Source organism: Fundulus heteroclitus, chromosome 11 (genome assembly GCF_011125445.2).
Source record: "Fundulus heteroclitus isolate FHET01 chromosome 11, MU-UCD_Fhet_4.1, whole genome shotgun sequence".
Taxonomy (NCBI): domain Eukaryota; kingdom Metazoa; phylum Chordata; class Actinopteri; order Cyprinodontiformes; family Fundulidae; genus Fundulus; species Fundulus heteroclitus.
In genome coordinates this window covers 13,795,377-13,813,594 of record NC_046371.1, presented here as the reverse complement: position 1 = coordinate 13,813,594, position 18,218 = coordinate 13,795,377, and positions in this window count along the sequence as shown.

Genomic DNA, 18,218 nt, shown 5'->3' with positions numbered 1-18,218 from the left:
ATATTAAACAATCTACCCTGACTGTGTCTGCTTTGTGGCTAATACTCTAAGGTATAGAGTCCAGTTATTCTTTTGGAACGTTTTTTTATTCAGAAGAGTCGATCTGATATAATCTTTCGCTAATGGGGGTTTATTATATAATTTTTCAATATTCACATTTCAGGCTTCAGAGCACTGTGATCAGCTCTAATGGATCAATACACAACACAAAAGTTTTTCATTCTGTGTGTATGGTTCTTTCTGACTGTAAATGCTAAAAAAAATGCACATTGAGCTTTTCGTAAACTGAGCAAAACAGCATGCTCTGCTGTGAGCTGCATCTGCACAGAAAACTCACTGTCCAACCCACATGCTGTTAATAAGACAACAAAGATGCTGTCAGGCTTTCTCCTCCACAGTTAGGCTAAAAGTGATGGTGAATGCACAGAAAACCTCCATATATATTGGTAAATTCTGTTGATTTCAAGGGAAAACCTCAAAATATTTGTGATTCTCGTACTCAAGAAAGCGGGGGGGAAAAATGCACAGTAGGATTATGATTGCCCTTACACTGAAATTTGGTTGTCAATTTAAACTAGCTTTGTAATGTTGGTCGAAGGGCCTTTAGTCTCAGATATTACCTTATTCTGTTACAACACAAAACTATGGCTATGTAAGTTCAATAATCATAGAAATTCGTCCATATCCTATGAATGGCTGACTCTTCAACCTTTTTTTACCAGTTAACTATTTGACGTGATCTCCTCGTGAAAAAAACTTGACAGCTTGGTAATCATATTCCTAAAAGCGTGAGGACTGAAAACAACCCTTTCCCATCACTGGCTAGACTTTCTAAAGCATTTAAAGATAATTAGGAGGTGATTTTCTAACACACTTCTTAAATTACAATTTGCATAGAGATAATGGGATTTTAGGTCAATAATTACAAGCATTTTATCGACGTCCAATTTCCTCATAGCTTACTGCCATTCGACTTGTTTCAGAGCTTTACAGTTTTAACTTTCGATTAAAATAAAATCTTTCTTACTGATTCTTTTTTAGCATACATAAACTTTTGTTTTGCTCTCGCATCGTCATCTGATTTGTATAATAGTGGATTGTATAAACAATAAGAAATTGGCTCAGGTTTATTGTTGACCTTTATACTTTTGATTTTCCCAGGGCCTCTCATGAGTCTGAAATGTCAGTTTCATTCTTTAATCTGTTTTCAGCAGTGAGAGATGCATCATTAATGTAACAAAAAGGCCCAATAAAAGTGCTAGATATGTGATCCTGAAATGTTTGTTTTTATGACTAACATTGTATGAATATGCTAATAGCTTTTGCTATAAATGGCACACAACCACAAATACATCGCTGCATAATTATATGTAATTACACTTCGCCCATTCCATCTAAAATCAGAAGCAGTCAATCATGTTTTCCCAGTGTTCTGGGACACTTATGAGGGAAAAAAAATTAATTATTCTTACCCAAGTAGTAAAATGTTTTCATACCCTCATAACTCTGAGGCAGTTATGCATTCCTCTATGGTGAAATTACATTAGCACACAGAAGACTTATTTTTTAGCTGGAGGTTGTTTTCTTAAAAAAATTACACAAACAAGCCTTTGCTAAAATTGATATTTTCAAGTATGTAAACAAAACTGAACTGCACTGAGCAGAAGGTATTTTTTTGTTTTGTTTCTTCCAGTTGCAGCAACACCCCCCCCCCCCTCTTTTGCACCAGGATAAAAGACAATCAATCAAAAACTGTGCCCAAAGACTTATTCAGTGAACTCATCCTCAAGGTGTCAGTGTCACAACCCTCACTCCACTAAGCACCTGGAGGGCATTCCACCCCATTATATTCACCTGCACACCTATCTTTGCCCAGGTAATTTCCATTTTTACTTTTATTGTGTCACAAAGTCAGAGCAAGCAATGTGGCCAAGAGCCCAAACATGAATCAAATTACTGCAGGAGCGGAAAGCAAATTCCCAGACCTTCGTTTTTCTTTTCCTTTGACCTCTCTGCACAGAAGTGAGCTACCAATATGGACATTAAGGCTGCGCTTTTTAACTTTTCTGTTTACCCAATATTCTCGTTCTCTATTCCAAGCGATAACCAGTGCGGTGGAGAACTGGGCCACAGAACGGTTCTTGGGCTCGTCTGTCCTATGTTGGCCCAAAGGGATGGGGAGAAAGGTGACATTTTTGACACTTAGAAATAGCAACTTAAGCTGTAAAAATGTTTCTAAACCCATTGATTGCAATGTAATTTTTTGGTCACTCTTAAAAAACAGACATGGCATATACCTTTACCTTTTTGATTAGATTAAGCTGATAACAATAATAAAAATCTTTGTCGTTGCAATTTTTTACTAGAGGTGGGCTGGTACTGTGAATTTTTAATCAATCCGATACCAAGTAAATGCAGTGTCAGTATCGGCAATGTCGATAATGATACTTTTCTGTATTTAAGCTTGATGTATCATGAAACTTTTGGTGTTTTTGTGATGTTTACTTTAAAATTACTATTGAATAATAATAATAATGCTTGTGTTCATAGTGCTTTTTTTTTAATCCACCTCTTATTTTATATCTTTCACTCCTAATGTCATTTTGTTTGTGTTGTGTGCACCTGCCTCTTGCTTTAGTTCTATAAATTTCCCCGTCGTGGGATAAATAAAGGATTATCTAATGTGATCTTATCTTAGATAACACTTTTTAATGGGATACATTTACTGGGTTCTTTCAAGGTCTTAATTACACTGTCATATGTTACCCACATTGAGTGGGTAACATATGATATATAATATCTACTTTGAAAGTTAATAAGAACTGCTGCTGAAGATGGCCACTCTTATCTACCTGGATATTCTCTGGAGGACTGAAACGCCTCTGTCAATGACCTCAGTCTGTAGGTCTGGGTCTGTCGGGGACAGGCAGTGAGAAGGTTCGTCTCCTCTTTCCGTTTCTGTAGCTCAACATTTTCTTGCTCATGTTTTTTCATGTGCTTATATACATTTGTTGTATTTCCACTGTATTTAACTGCCTTTTTACAAACCATACAGCTTGCTGTCGTTTCATTTATGGCATTAAAATATAGCCAAACGATGCTTCTTTTCCTCTTCTCTATGTTTTTTCTGCCCTCTGTGGTCTCTCTCTTTCCCTGAGTCTGAGGAACAGCAGTGTAGTTGCTTGTGTGTCAAGTGGAGAGAGAGCTGAGTGGGCGGGCCAGGCTGAGCCTGCATGCTTGATTGGCTGGCGCCGCTGATCCACGTAAAGGTGCAAGATGGTGACGAGAGGGGAGAGGAGGAGCAGCAAAGTGCTGTAACACAGACCGGGAGACTTTGGTGAATCTGCTATAGTCAGTGTGTGTGGGTGAGAATAAAAAGTATTGATCTTTTTAAACGAGTATTGTTTAAAAATATCAATACCAGCGTTGGTATCGATATTATCGATACTAAGATCGATCCACCCACCTCTACTTTTTACATTCCAATGAAATTTGTTCTCTGCATTTAACCATTCCTTAGACTGGTAGTGGGCTGCCACATTGCAGTGCCTGGGGGCCATTCTGGGGCCATGGCTGTTTGTGGGATCCTAAACCGGGGATGTGGAATCACAAACTGCTTTATAAGAGAATTCTAGTGAATTCATCAGATACAGAAAGGGTTAATTAAAACACAGTTTCAATCCATGGATAAACACAATAATTGATATAATAACAATAAAAACACCTAAACTAAGGAATGCCACGTTGTTGCTATTATGGTGTAAAACCTGTCACATTCTTGTGTAGCTGCCTTTTGATGGGGTGTTAAGATGTAGAAGTTAAGTAAATGATACATTTGCATCTGACATCATAGAATGTGTAATACCATTGTACTTCTGTAATACTCGGATGTTATTTTTACATTTATTTTTGCCTTTCTGAGAAGATTATTCTCTGTTGCTTTAGAACTAACTTGATTTATATGTATCTCTGTCTGTCTTTTTGTCACTGTCACACCCAGTATCCCCATTTGTGAGACAATAAAGGTATTTCTTATCCTAATGTAAAGATTTCTTTGGTCTTTGCATGTTTGTTTGTTTGTTTTTTTGAGAGGGGGGGTTGTCACACATTTCAGCTTATCAGTTTTTTTTAAATATCACACAAAGATAACAAGATTCAATAAAAAAACTGTTTCCAATTATAATTGTGTTAATCAAAGGAAAATAACTCTCCAGCCCAGCATGAACATTAGAGATAAATCATGAAAGCATGCAAAATGCTGGTGAGCAATAGCTTTGATTGCGATAATGCCAGTAAAGACTTTACTAATAATCATTTAGAGGTATAAATAATTAGCAATCATTATTTAAACAAATTTAAATCAAAGGATGCATTTAAAAAGGTTCACACTTATTTTACATTGTTTATAATCTTTTGTGAGAGACCTGTTTCCTATCAGAAAAGAAAGTATTGGTTCAATGAAAGCAATTACAAATCTATATCTCCCAAGAAAATTAACTATTTTGGGCCTAACTGTGATAACTGGTCGTCCTGCCCTTGGCGGCAGCACCTACCGCCAAATATATGTGATAACTGGTAGTGAGTCTTTTACATCGCTGTGAAGACATTTTTAACCAATGTTCTTTTCAGAATTGTTTTAATTCAGCTGTAGTGGAGGGATTTGGAGCATGAACTGGCATGATAAAATCATGGAAATTCTTACCACAACAACCCAAGTCCAGTCTACAGGTACATCTAAAAATATATATATTGTGGAAAAAATTTTATTGCCACCCATTTCATGAAGTGAAACCCATAGGCCTATATGGGATAAATTCATTACACATAGAGTGAAATATTCCAAGCCTTCATTTCTTGTCATTTTGACGATTATGGCTTACAGATACTGAAACCATGAATTCAGAGTCTAAGAAAATTTGAATATTTAGAAAAAAATTATATTGGAAACATATGATGTCATACCCTGGTCAGCTAATTAACTCATAAGACTCAATATTTCCTGAGCCTCTAACAAATTAATAAACTTCTGGTGCTGCACAGGCAGATGCTGACAGACAGGAGCTCCCTGAATTTCCTAACTGGGGGACAATACAGAATATTTTTATTCTATTTTATTTTATTCTAAATGGTCTCTCAGTCTGGTTCAGTAGGCTGCAAAAGCATGGAGAAGACTGCTGATGGGCCAGATGTCCAGAAGATAGTAATTGATGCCCCCCACATGGAGGGTAAGTCAGATAGGTCATCGCCAAACAAGCTTGTTGTTTACAGAGTGCGGCATCCAAGCATATCCGTAGAAAGTTACGTACAAGGAAAAGGCGTGATAGAAAAAGGTGCACTTTAAAAAAAAATGACAAACTATATTGAACCTTTTCACTTTAGAAAACTGTTTTTAAATGTGCCTGTAGATCGCTACACATACGTTTTGGACATCTACAATTTGAAATCTGATTTGTTCCTGTGCCGGTTGCTGATTGTTATCCATCTTGGTTGCACGGGCTGTCTATGATTGCTACACCACACCCCTGAGTTGCAAAGCCAGTGTACCTTAACAAAAATGATTGTTTCAGAGATGTGATTACTTGGCTTGGTGTCTCAGTGGTGCAACAATAGCAAGTTGATTCTAGCAGTAAGCAGACTGCACAGTTTGCACTATTCACATGTACCATACGACATGGGGACCCACCACACACTTTTTAGAAGTGACAGGATTTAATGGTTCCGTTTATAAACTTAATTTTCAAAATTTACTTCTTAAACCACTTTTATATGTACTCCCACATAGGTGGCAATATAAGAAACAGTGTGGTAGCTGCTTAAAGGCATATAACCACATTATACATCTATAACAATAAATAAATAAACCAAGTTGATTATGATAAAATAAGGCTATATACTCCAAGCATCGTACCATATGTGTTTAGATAATCCTTTTTGGACCGGGTGCGATGTGCAGATATAAACAGATGTAGTGCCATCTACTGGCAGTATCGCAGAACTATCACAATTAATAATTAATTAATAAATCACTTGTAAATAATGCCGGACCGAGCCTGACCCCTCTGCAATGCCTCGGCGTGATCGAAGACCAACCGTTATTAATTAAATAAACCGATCTACAGCAATTTTAAGATCCTCATATCAAAACATCACAGAGAAACCAAATTCCCGTTCATGAACGGAAAGATGGACACATCATCGAGGTAAGAACCTATCAATGAATCGATCTATTTATAATGTGGTTTGTACTTAAGATTGTAGAGGGTTAGAAGCGCATTGCTATCACTATTATCACAGTAAGACGTTTAATCGTAGTCACATGTGAGCGATCGGTAGCTGTAGCTTCTACTTCAATGAACGTCAACAGTCATAGTGTATTACCAGTGACATTCCAGCATTTTCCCTCTTGGAATCATATTTATGTGTTTTTTTTTTTTCCACTGGATCTTGGACCATTCTTTATTGTTTCCACAGTTCACTGGGAGATGCTTATAGCCGTTAGCTGCTTCCTTGTTTTATCTCCTGCTGCACATGTGAAGTGTCGCACTTCTGTTGTTATTAGGAATAAAACGAAGGGCTTTATTTACTAACAAATTGAGCAAAAACAAAGAGTAACATGGCTAAATAATAACTAATATGCCAGTAGGACATGATAATCGTTAATAAAAACTTTGTATGCAACCAGAGTGAGTTACTGACGTATAAATAAATGAAAATGTCAAATAATGGCTTTGCACCTTTAACTGCTGTACTAGTTTACTGAAAGTGAAATAAGTTCAGGATGCTTATGAAGACACATTTATTTTCATTCATTAAAAACTCACTGGTTTTCGGTCTGCACAAAAGAGGATTGCAGCTAAAAAATTCCCTTGGAAAGTGTTGCTTGTGGACTTGTTGTCTGTCGCTGAGCCATAAATCTTCTATAATTATGCACGGGTACACAAATCCACTCAGTTGAATAGCTCACAAACGGTGATGATAAGTGGCACCGTGTACCTGTCAGTTGTATGACACGTACTGCTGACAGAGCGTAAGATAGGTTGATTGTGTTTTGCAAAGTTAAAAAAATACTTTTAGAGGAAATATTTATGTCACTTGTAGAGTACAGTATTAATCTTAAAATCAGAAGGTTAGGGTTTGATTCCAGATCATATGTTGATGTGCCCCTGGAAAGGCACTTAACTTCAAGGTGCATACTGATCTGGGTATTGGTGTATGAAATGGTTTTTAAGGAGTGCGATTGGGTCAATGTGGCTATAGTGTAAAGTGCTTTGAATGGTAGTAGGACTAGAAAAGCACTAAATAAATACAGTCTATTAACCATTAATGCTGCTTACATAAGTGAGCTACAATAAGCTGCCACAGACCTCTTGATAAATCTGATGATTTAAATCTGATAAATCTCATGGTGCTCTAAAATAATAAACTAAAGTTCTTACAAACTTCCCGACTTATTTGGTGGGTGAACACAAACCTTATCAAAACACAATCTCTTCTATTTGTATGAAAACCTTTACAGTTTATTTTGAGTTTTGCCCTCTCAAATAAGGACGTGTTATGGAAGCAGCCGCAAAAGCAAACAGCTGTGAATAAAAAGGGCAACATTTCTCCAAATTACAGCATCAATGTCTCTGATGCTTGGTAGGTAAATATGTGATGACCTATAGCTTATTTGCAGGGGCAGGAAACTTACATTGATCATAAACTTTTGTTCAGGCTCCTTGCAATGCGCAAAAGTCACTTAATCGAAAAACGACTTTTCAGCTGTAGCCGCATTTATCACAGGGTCCTTATTATGTCAGTGCAGCAAAACAAAACTTGAAGCATTTTCTCAATAATCAAATATCTTTTTAGCATATTAAATTATGCCGCCCTTTGCCTTTTTATTTAGCTCACAGCAAGGATGGGTAATGATTTTCCAGTAATTAGAGAGAAAAGTATATAATTGTGTTCTTTAAGATATCCTCATTGCCAGCATTGATGCTGCTAAATCATGGAGCAAAAGGCTGAATCCTCCACTTTATCTGACAATCTCTAACGTTTCAAAACAACAATAAAATTAAATACATTTGTTAAGATTATTATCATTTGTGTTATTTTTGTTCTGTCCTTTCCCATATATCCCATATGTGCTTTTTGTGAGTGAAACAATATTGAAATCATTTGAATTGGTTTTCCTGAAGGGCAAGCTTAGAATAAGTAAAAAATAGATAATCAATACCTTAATGTTGATCTTTGATGTTAAGTGTCTTGCATTTTTCTTACTTTCAAAATTGTCAATAATTTCTGCTTTTGCTGCAGCCTGAGATGGCTGTTCTTTGGAGAGAGGAGAGCTGTCATCCGCTTTGAGAGAGCTTTTCTGTGTTGCTACAGTTTTTCTGCTAGCTCCAAACAGTCTGACCATCCTCATATGACCTCACTTCAAGGTTCCCATCCACACAACTGCTTCTTTAATGCTTTTCACACCGTCCTGTGTACAATCTAGGAATTGAAGTGCATCAAAATCCCCAGACATGAGCAGTTTCACAAATGCTCAAAGTGGCAAGTCAGGCGCCAGAACTAGTACCATGTAGAAAAGCTCTGATATCACAAAGAAAATCAGATGAACATTAACTGATGCTTCTGAATTTGTTCCCTTTGGTCCTCTTGCAGAATGTGATTACAGGCATTGAATTGTGGATAGGTGTCCATTGACACTATGAAACATGACAGAATAGTAGTATTTCATGCAAAGTGATGTACAGTACTGTATGTCATAGTGCAAATAGATGCTGTGTTAAAGTCTATGTCATTCTTAAATAATCACCATGGGTATAGCTTTAAACAATGTTTTGGTTATACATTTAAAAAGTTCACATTTTAAGTATATTTGTGAAAGAAAATGTGCATTTCATTTTCTTTTCAAGACGATTGGCCTTTGCTCTCCCTTTGATCTCATGAACCAAACACATTTTTCTTGAATAAAATATATTTTTTAAATTAGCTTTACATTTGTATGTGTTGTTGCATGCTTTTCTCTGTCTGTTACATAACACATTTAATGGAAGGTTAAAATGAAAAATACAAGTTTCGGTTTTCCTTTAGGATTTTTGTGTGGAGAGCAGAATCCATGGCTGCATCAGTTTAGAAACAAGTTGTACTGGACCCGAAGCAGCAAAGCAGCCCCAGGCAATCACAATACCACTACCATGTTTGACTGTGGGTAGGATGTTCTTTTTCTGAGATGCTGTGTTAGTTTTACAACAGATGTACTGTAAAGCAGATCTTGTAACAAGGTCCACATTGTCTTGCCAACCCCCCACAAGATATTTTCCCAAAAGACTTGAGGTCATCAAGATGTTTTTTTTTTTTTTTTTTGGCAAATATGAAAGGGCCTTCGTGTTCTTCTTGGTCAACACCAGTGTTAGGAGTAAGAGCGTCAGATAGTAATGGCATTAGAAAATAACAGCTTTAGTACAGATGTTATTTTTTTCAGAAATGAATAATGAATTACTTTGCCCGTTTCTGTAACTGCATTATGTTACGGTGCGTTACTATTATTCAGTCAATTTAAGCGAGTCCTTTCAGAGCACATGCTGCATTTATTTATTTTTTAGCGCAGGGGTAAAGCGGACCCCACAGAGGGCGGGGAGGAGGGATGAGATACAGGCATACATGATGCTGACTGTCATGTATGCCTGAGTAAACCAGCAGCAAGAAAAAGACCCTTTGCAGGGAAAGTAAGCTTGGCAAATTCAAAGAGAGCATTCAGAATTTGGAAGTTTAGGCATTATTTTATGTTCTCTTCTTAGTTTTACACTTTACTCCTTCAGTAGCATGCTGTTATTTTTTTTCTGTCATAATAACAAAGATACTTGAAGTACAATCTCCCTGGCTGTTGTCTTGAATGGTGTGACACCTATTTACATTTACTACAAGATGTTTTGTTATGTTGCTTCAAAAGGATTATCTATTTCTAGATCCATTTTGTAGCTAATTGTGGTCTGTTAATGTGCAATAATTATCAAGTTCTAATACATCTAGATTGTTTTATTGTGCTTTTGTTGAAAAAGTTATTTAATGTTATTCAAATTCATTGACATTTTTGATTGTAAAAAGTAACTGCGTAGTTACCTTGCCTAGTAACTACTTACATTGACAATGCAGTAACTGAGTTTACTTGTTACTCAGTTACTGCATGTTACTTGTAACTATAACTAGTACCATTTTTACTGTAACACATGTCATTGCGGATTTCTGGAGTCCTAAAGCCTGATTAAAAGTTTCATGCTGCTTCTTTTAAATTACAAAAAAATGCATTGTCTTTCTGGCACTGTTGCCTTGCAGAAAGAAGGCCCTGGATTCCCGACCTGGCATTTTTGTGACTGGATTTTGCATGTAGCATGCGTAGTAGTAAAGCTTTCTCCTACAGTCCAAAAATATGCATGAGTGGTTAATGGCATTTGATCTGAGTATGCTCAAATCTTTTCATCATGTAGGTCTCCAGCCTGTCCAGGGTGCCCCCACCCTAACCCCCTTACACAACGCAGAGATGCAATAACAACACTGGATCCCTTCATGGAAAGGTGGGTTTAGACAATCGATGTATTTTCTCTGACTATGCCAGAAAAAACACACGCGCGCACACACACACACACACACACACACACACACACACACACACACACACACACACACACACACACACACAGTTTTTGAGGTTGAAGACTGGGCTCCCAAGCACCACATTCGAGTTTCTACTGTGTAAATGAATGTGTTATTTATACATAGCTTGGTATTCCACTTCTGCAAACAAAATGCTGCATACTGAATTATGAATCCCATACAATAAGAAAAAAAATGTCCATACTCTCATAAATATTGTATTTGAATGAGTGTTGGTGTTCTGCCATTCAGCTGATGTACTCCAAACTGAAAAGGAATATAATGGATATTTCTCTGGTACATAATATTTTGCTGTCTGTACATATGCTCTGTACATTACATGTGAAGTGTATTTAAAATAAAACTAACAGAGTGTCAGAGTTGTTTAATTAACATATTCCAGTAAAACACAACCCCTCCTTATGTCTCTTTTTGAGAACATGCTGAGTAATATCCTGTTTTATTTGATTTCCTGCTGTTTCCATCAACTGAGGGGTGGCAAATCTTAGCGTAAGTTGTAATTGTAAATCAAGTTAACATCCTGGTTTTCGTCCAAGAAGGAGCATTATGAAATTTCAGCATTTGTCCAAATGCAATGTTGCCCCCAGCATTCCCTTGTTTTGGGATATTCCCTGGTTTGTCAAAATAAAAAATGACAGAAATAAGTTCTCTATTAGATAATTTTCCTGCAACAACGATAGCTCAATTTTTAGAGTCATACTGGATAGATAAATACATCATAAATCATAAATAATATTCTTGGAATACAAGTATTCTATTCTTTTTAATTTCCTATGTAATAATAAAAATAAAAAGCAGCAGTCTCACAAACACATTTATCAAACAAAAATGTGCATACTTCAATCTTTAGTTCCTTCTTTGTCCTTGTCTCCCCATTCATATTTTGGTGCAGAGTTGGTCTTGCATATGAGTTCATGGTTGCTGAACAAAAAGTCTTCACAAGGAGTATCTTTGAAATTGTATTGCACAAACAGAGTCCCCTTCAGTGACTCAGCAGAAAGCTAGGTTCTCTCCTTGGTCCACTGGCTCTGCATCAGTGAAAATAGTTCAATTTTTGCATTGTGAGGAAAAGGCAAACCCACGCTGTACAAACTTCAGAAATTCGGAGTCACGTGGTTTTAGCCTTTTCAAAAGATTTGGTCCACTTCTGATGCACCCTAACCCTTTAGTTGGGTGTAACAGCAAACTTGGTCAATTTGCACACCTTTTTACATGTTTTCTGTGTCCATGTTGAGATCTATGGACCTTTGTCATACATAGAAACATGCATGCCAACTTTGCACATGGTGAGAGATGAGGGAAATTTCTTTCACAGTTTGTAAAGCAACACTTGCGCTTTGACATCTTTTAAGCAGGAGATGCAGCGGTACCAGCACTGCCCTGTTGTTCCATCTGTGAGTGGAGAAAAAACACCTTCAAGGTAGCACATAGGGAATGACATCACATGAAAGAAAGGCTGTTGTATCCCATGCATCACAGCAGTCAATGGCTATTGGTCCTGTAAAAAAAACAATTTAAAAACAGACATTTTCATTAATCTATGACTCCTCCCTGGATGCACCCGGCAGAACGTGAAATGTGGACATGTCTGGGAAAAGGAGGATGTTTGGTCACAATAGGCTTAATGACTGGAGATTAAATTTTTACATTTAGAATATATGGCATACTCTCAAAACATCATGCAACAAAAATGCATAATCACATAAATGGAAGAAATCAAATCAATTTTGTGCTTTATTCGTATTGAACATGTAATTTTAACATAAAATATTTTCAGACTCAATCTTTTTGTACAGTAAACCTGTTTGAAGAAGCTTATCCTCGGGTTACCAAAGTTGAGCACTGGTGTGGACAAATTTAACTGTAAATAATTTCAAATTCAAACCACCAGATTTCGCTCAGTTCTTGGAACCAGACCATCAAAGTTCAAATAGTTCCCTTTAAGCAGAAACAAACATCCTTCTTTCACTGACCCAGTCCCATGCTTCAGTGTAAATCATTTGCAACTATTTCATTGCTTGCCAAATATTGAAGTCCCAAAATAAAATAAAAAACAACAACAAAAAAAAAACAATTTCCAATCTAAACAACCTCCCAAGTGGTCTGTGGATGTTTGAATCTTGCAAGCTAGAATTAATCCAACAGGAAACTGGAACTAACATATTTCTCTGCATATAAACAATGTTTAATGTAAGGTATATGGAGCTCAGTTCTCTCCGTCTCTGTTTCACATTCACCAATTAAAACTCTGATGTCTCAAGAGAGGGACATTTCTCTGGACACCGGGGCTGATAATGACTTGTAGATTGAATTCTACTGAGTTGTCTTCTATGCTATATCTCTGGCTTAATGAGAGAAAATATGACAACTCCTCGCATATTTGTAATATCGGAGATTTATCACAGGCAAGAGGGCAATTCAACTGAAATAGTTACACAGTAATTTTGCAGAATAGGTACAGGTTTTTGCGGCTGCTCTCTTGTGCATATAAGTAGCATTTTATAATCCAGATGGGAGTGTGACAATTTACACTATCTCATACAGAAAAGACCTCAAAACTCACATAACACTGCCATTTTGAATACAAATGTGTATGAAGCGAAAAATATGATCACAAAGCGCGGTTCAGTAATAGGAACGTGAAATGTTGCAGTAGTGGAAAGAGAAATTCATCAACCCAGGCAGGGCTGTGCAAGCATCTACAACAAATCACTTGCACGGCAGTGTTTCTTTAGAACATGTAAACTGCCTGTGGAATAGCTATGGTTTGTTTGAGAATGATTGCCAGCTGAAGATGTGTATAATGCTTTCAGTCTCCAGCTGAGAAACATCCTTCGGTTTGTTTTTTTTCTTCTACCAATCATCCTGCTGAAAGTATGCTATATAGGCCTAAACTATCATTTCTGACAGTAGAAAAATATCCTGAAAAGGGAAAGTCCTTAGCAAATATTGTTCTGTCAGTGGAAAATAAATTAGATTAAGCAAGTAAAGTCAATTTTCACAAAACTGTCACTGTTGTTTTAGTTACTGTAACAAGTCTCAGTGTTTACCAGTTCTCATATTTTGGCTAAATTCAATCCATCTTTACCTATTTTTTACTAGTTCAGGCAGATGTGGGTGAATAATCTTCTATCTCTGACTAATATGACGTAAAACTTTCAGAAAGTGTGTCCTTTCTGAACCCTTAGGTATTTAGTTATGTTATCATATCTATTCCATGTACCCCAGGTTCCCCACTTGACATTGAATTCTCAAAATCAATCAGGCTGGCTGTTTCCTGTCCTGTTTAATATTATTTTACAGACCAACACTATTTCATCTGCAAAACAATGTAGTTTTGAGGTTTGAGAATACTTTGCTCGCAATCCGAGGGCTGATTCAACAGGGAATCCTGAATTATGCGACTAAATTAGAATATATTGAAATAAGTTCACAAAGCTGCACAGCTGTAACCTTATAATGCACAAACCTTAATCAACATGCTGTGGTAACCCATCAAGTCTGTGATAGAGCAAAGCAAATTTCTGAAAGCTTACACAGAGAACTAATCAAAAGTAGGCGACTGTTAAAATGTCCTTTGCTGCACAAGGAGATACTTTGTGCAACGTAAAACAAAATTAAAAAGTGGGAACTTTTACTGTAGGTAGCTTCCTTGGATAATTGATAGAGGAACCAGATGTTATCTTATCATGTCCTAAAAACACCCAGACTACACAGACATTTGCCTATTCTTTTCTTTGTGCAGGCTTTGTGTCACTTGTGTTTGAAGTGGCTATTCTGTCTTTGCTTCCTTGTTTTTCCTGTCAATTAAATTTAACTGAGGTGAACTTTCAAGCTCCTCCAGCTTCTTGACTTTATCGGCTCGACGCTGCTTTGGTGGGCATCCTTAATCGAACAAAGAGCTTTCTAAAGTAGAAGTGACAGTGACTTGTTTACACCAAAGAACCACTAGTTATCCCTGACACCGCAGACTTTATTATCGAACAACTCATTTCGAAGGTAATGAAATAGGGTGTGAATTATGATGTGTGCAAGAGAAAAGTCTCCTCTGTAAAGACCAAAGCTGCCTTCATGGGCAGGGGAAGGGGAAACATTTAAAAGAGTTCAATCAACTTTCATTTCCTTTTGTTGAACATAAAATGATCTCCTTTCAATGCAGCTTTTATTACTACCCTGCTTACCACTTTTTATTTATTTTGAATAATTACTATCCGTTTATTGTTCTTTGTAATGCTAAAATTGTCACTTACCCCAAATATGTATGTGGTACTAAACTTACATTTGTTTTCCCTCTTTAGGTTTAGGTGGTATTTTAGAAATTCATAAATAAGTAAAAGGTGCAAATATCAGGTTTATGCAACAAAAGCTTCTATTTTGTAGAGACAATCCTTTAATAAACCTAGTCACCATGTGCATACAGGCTTCATTAGGTTGAAAGTGAGCAGACAATTAGAGTTCATAAGGGATTGTCTGGAGATTCCATAATAGCCACATTTTGAGTGCCTATATAGTTTCATGCAGGACAGATCTGGGTGAACTGTGGGACCCATTTGAGTCCTTGATGTGCTGCACAGTTAGAACCACTTGTCTTAATACCCATTTGAGACCCATTTTAGAGCTAGACGGGGTGTGAAACTGGTTTTACCTAATTGTATTCATTACCCGTAGTGGTATCCACTCAGTAATTCCATGGAGCCTTTGCACACTTCATACCCATCTAACATCGAACAAAGATGTCAGTATTAGTAAAAATGCAGTTTTCTGTGTTCAACTGAATTTTAATTTATTCTTTTTTTTTGGCAATAATTGTGTTTTAATTAGAAAAAAATTGCTGGTGTCATGGTTTAGGATTTTTAGCTATCAGCCATAAAACTTTAGTGTCCTGCTCTGGTTTCTCACTGTAGTGTATTGGACTTGACATGATGCTCTCCCTGCGTGTCAAAGTTAGTTTATTTACATTTTCTTTGGGTTGCAATGGAAACTTGGTCAAGCCTAAAAATTACTAAAAAGGCTTCAGGTATTCCTTTACAACTGGAAAATAAAAATTGGGAATACAATGAATATCTCTGTATCTTCACATCGTTTCTCCACGTCCTTTCCCTCTGCTGCTTATCCTGCATGAGGTTCATCAAGCCCCACCTCAAAAGTACCAACAGGTCATTTCCTTGCAACGTTTCCAGTGTAGAACATACAACCTGGAGCCTAACAACAGTTTTCCGCAGAGCTTTCTTCTCATTCTCAATTCACTGCCTGGTTCAGACCCAAACAGCAAAGCCTGCACAGAAACAAACCTCTGTTTACTGGGCCGCTGGTCTGTCTCAACCATCTTATTTACACTAACTCCCCTGCTTGTCCAACCTTTCCAACACATATTCCCCAGTTATCAGCAGCCCTGGCATAAGAAAACACTCAGCTCAACTACTTGCCTTGGCCACCTAAAGATCTACAGCTTCTCTGTGCATCCTAACATAATTATACTATAAACATTACTTTAAACGTCTCATCAGCTCTCATTGCAATCTTGCATTAGGTCAAAGAACAAAAGTTCTAATTATGGTAGCAAGAGCAGATAATAGTTGGTCATCATCCTGAAAAAATGACTGGTCATTGAATCTTGAATAGAGTGATTCAATTCAATTCAATTCAATTCAATTTTATTTATATAGCGCCAAATCATGAAACATGTCATCTCAAGGCACTTTACAAAGTCAAGTTCAATCATATTATACAGATTGGGTCAGATTATACAGATTGGTCAAAAATGTCCTATATAAGGAAACCAGTTGATTGCATCAAAGTCCCGACAAGCAGCATTCACTCCTGGGGAAGCGTAGAGCCACAGGAAGAGTCATCTGCATTGTACATGGCTTTGCTGCAATCCCTCATACTGAGCAAGCATGAAGCGACAGTGGGAAGAAAAACCACCCATTAACGGGAAGGAAAAACCTCCGGCAGAACCGGGCTCAGTATGAACGGTCATCTGCCTCGACCGACTGGGGTTACAGAAGACAGAACAGAGACACAACAAGAGAAACAAAAAAGCACAGAAGCACACATTGATCTAGTAATCTGTTCTACATTAGATGGAAGTAGCGGGTGAGCCGTCTTCTCTGGATGATGTCACAGTTAACAGAACGCCAGACCAGGTGTACCTACTATGAAGAAAAAGAGAGAGAGCAAAAAGTTAAAAGCTGAAATGACGACAGTCATTTCAATGTAATACAATGCAAAACTGGAGAACAGTAGACTGAAGAACAGTAGAAATCAGTAGAGTGGGAAAATTAGACCGTGATGTCCTCCAGCAGCCTAGGCCTATCACAGCACAACTATAGAGATAGCTCAGGGTATGAGCCACTCTAACTATAAGCTTTGTCAAAAAGGAAAGTTTTAACATTAGTCTTAAAAATAGATAGGGTGTCTGCCTCACGGATCAAAACTGGGAGTTGGTTCCACAGGAGAGGAGCCTGATAGCTAAAGGATCTGCCTCCCATTCTACTTTTAGAGACTCTAGGAACCACCAGCAGACCTGCAGTCTGAGAGCGAAGTGCTCTGTTAGGAACATACGGGGTAATCAGAGCTCTTATATATGATGGAGCTTGATTATTAAGGGCTTTATACGTTAGAAGGAGAATTTTAAATTCTATTCTTGATTTAACAGGAAGCCAATGAAGGGAAGCTAAAATTGGAGACATATGATCCCTCTTGTTGATTTTCATCAGAACTCTTGCCGCAGCATTTTGAATCAGCTGAAGACTTCGAACTGCATTTTGTGGACTTCCTGATAGTAAAGAATTACAATAGTCCAGCCTTGAAGTAACAAATGCATGGCCTAGTTTTTCTGCATCACTCCTGGACAGAATGTTTCTAATTTTGGCGATATTCCGGAGGTGAAAAAAGGAAACTCTGGAAACCTGTTTAATATGGGATTTAAATGACATGTCTTGGTCGAAAACAACACCAAGATTTTTAACTTTATTACCAGAGGCCAAGTTAATGCCATCCAGATTAAGGGATTGATTAAGAACTTTATTTTTTGAAGACTCTGGCCCAAAGATTACAACTTCTGTCTTGTCAGAATTTAAATGCAGGAAATTTAAAGTCATCCAGCTTTTGATGTCATCAAGACATGACTGCAGTCGAAGTAACTGATTGGATTCATCAGGATTTATGGATAAATATAGCTGAGTGTCATCAGCATAACAGTGGAAATTAATCCCATGCTGTCTGATAATTTTGCCAATCGGAAGCATATATATAGTAAATAGAATTGGTCCAAGGACTGAACCATGTGGTACTCCACAAGTGACCCTAGAGTTTGAGGAAGATTTATTATTAACATGAACAAACTGGAATCTGTCCGACAGATAAGATTTAAACCAGCCTAATGCTTTTCCCTTAATCCCTACAGTATGCTCAAGTCTTTGTAGGAGAATATTGTGATCAACTGTATCAAATGCAGCACTGAGATCTAACAGGACAAGTATAGACACAAGTCCATTATCTGAGGCCATGAGAATATCATTGGTGACCTTCACCAGAGCTGTTTCAGTGCTATG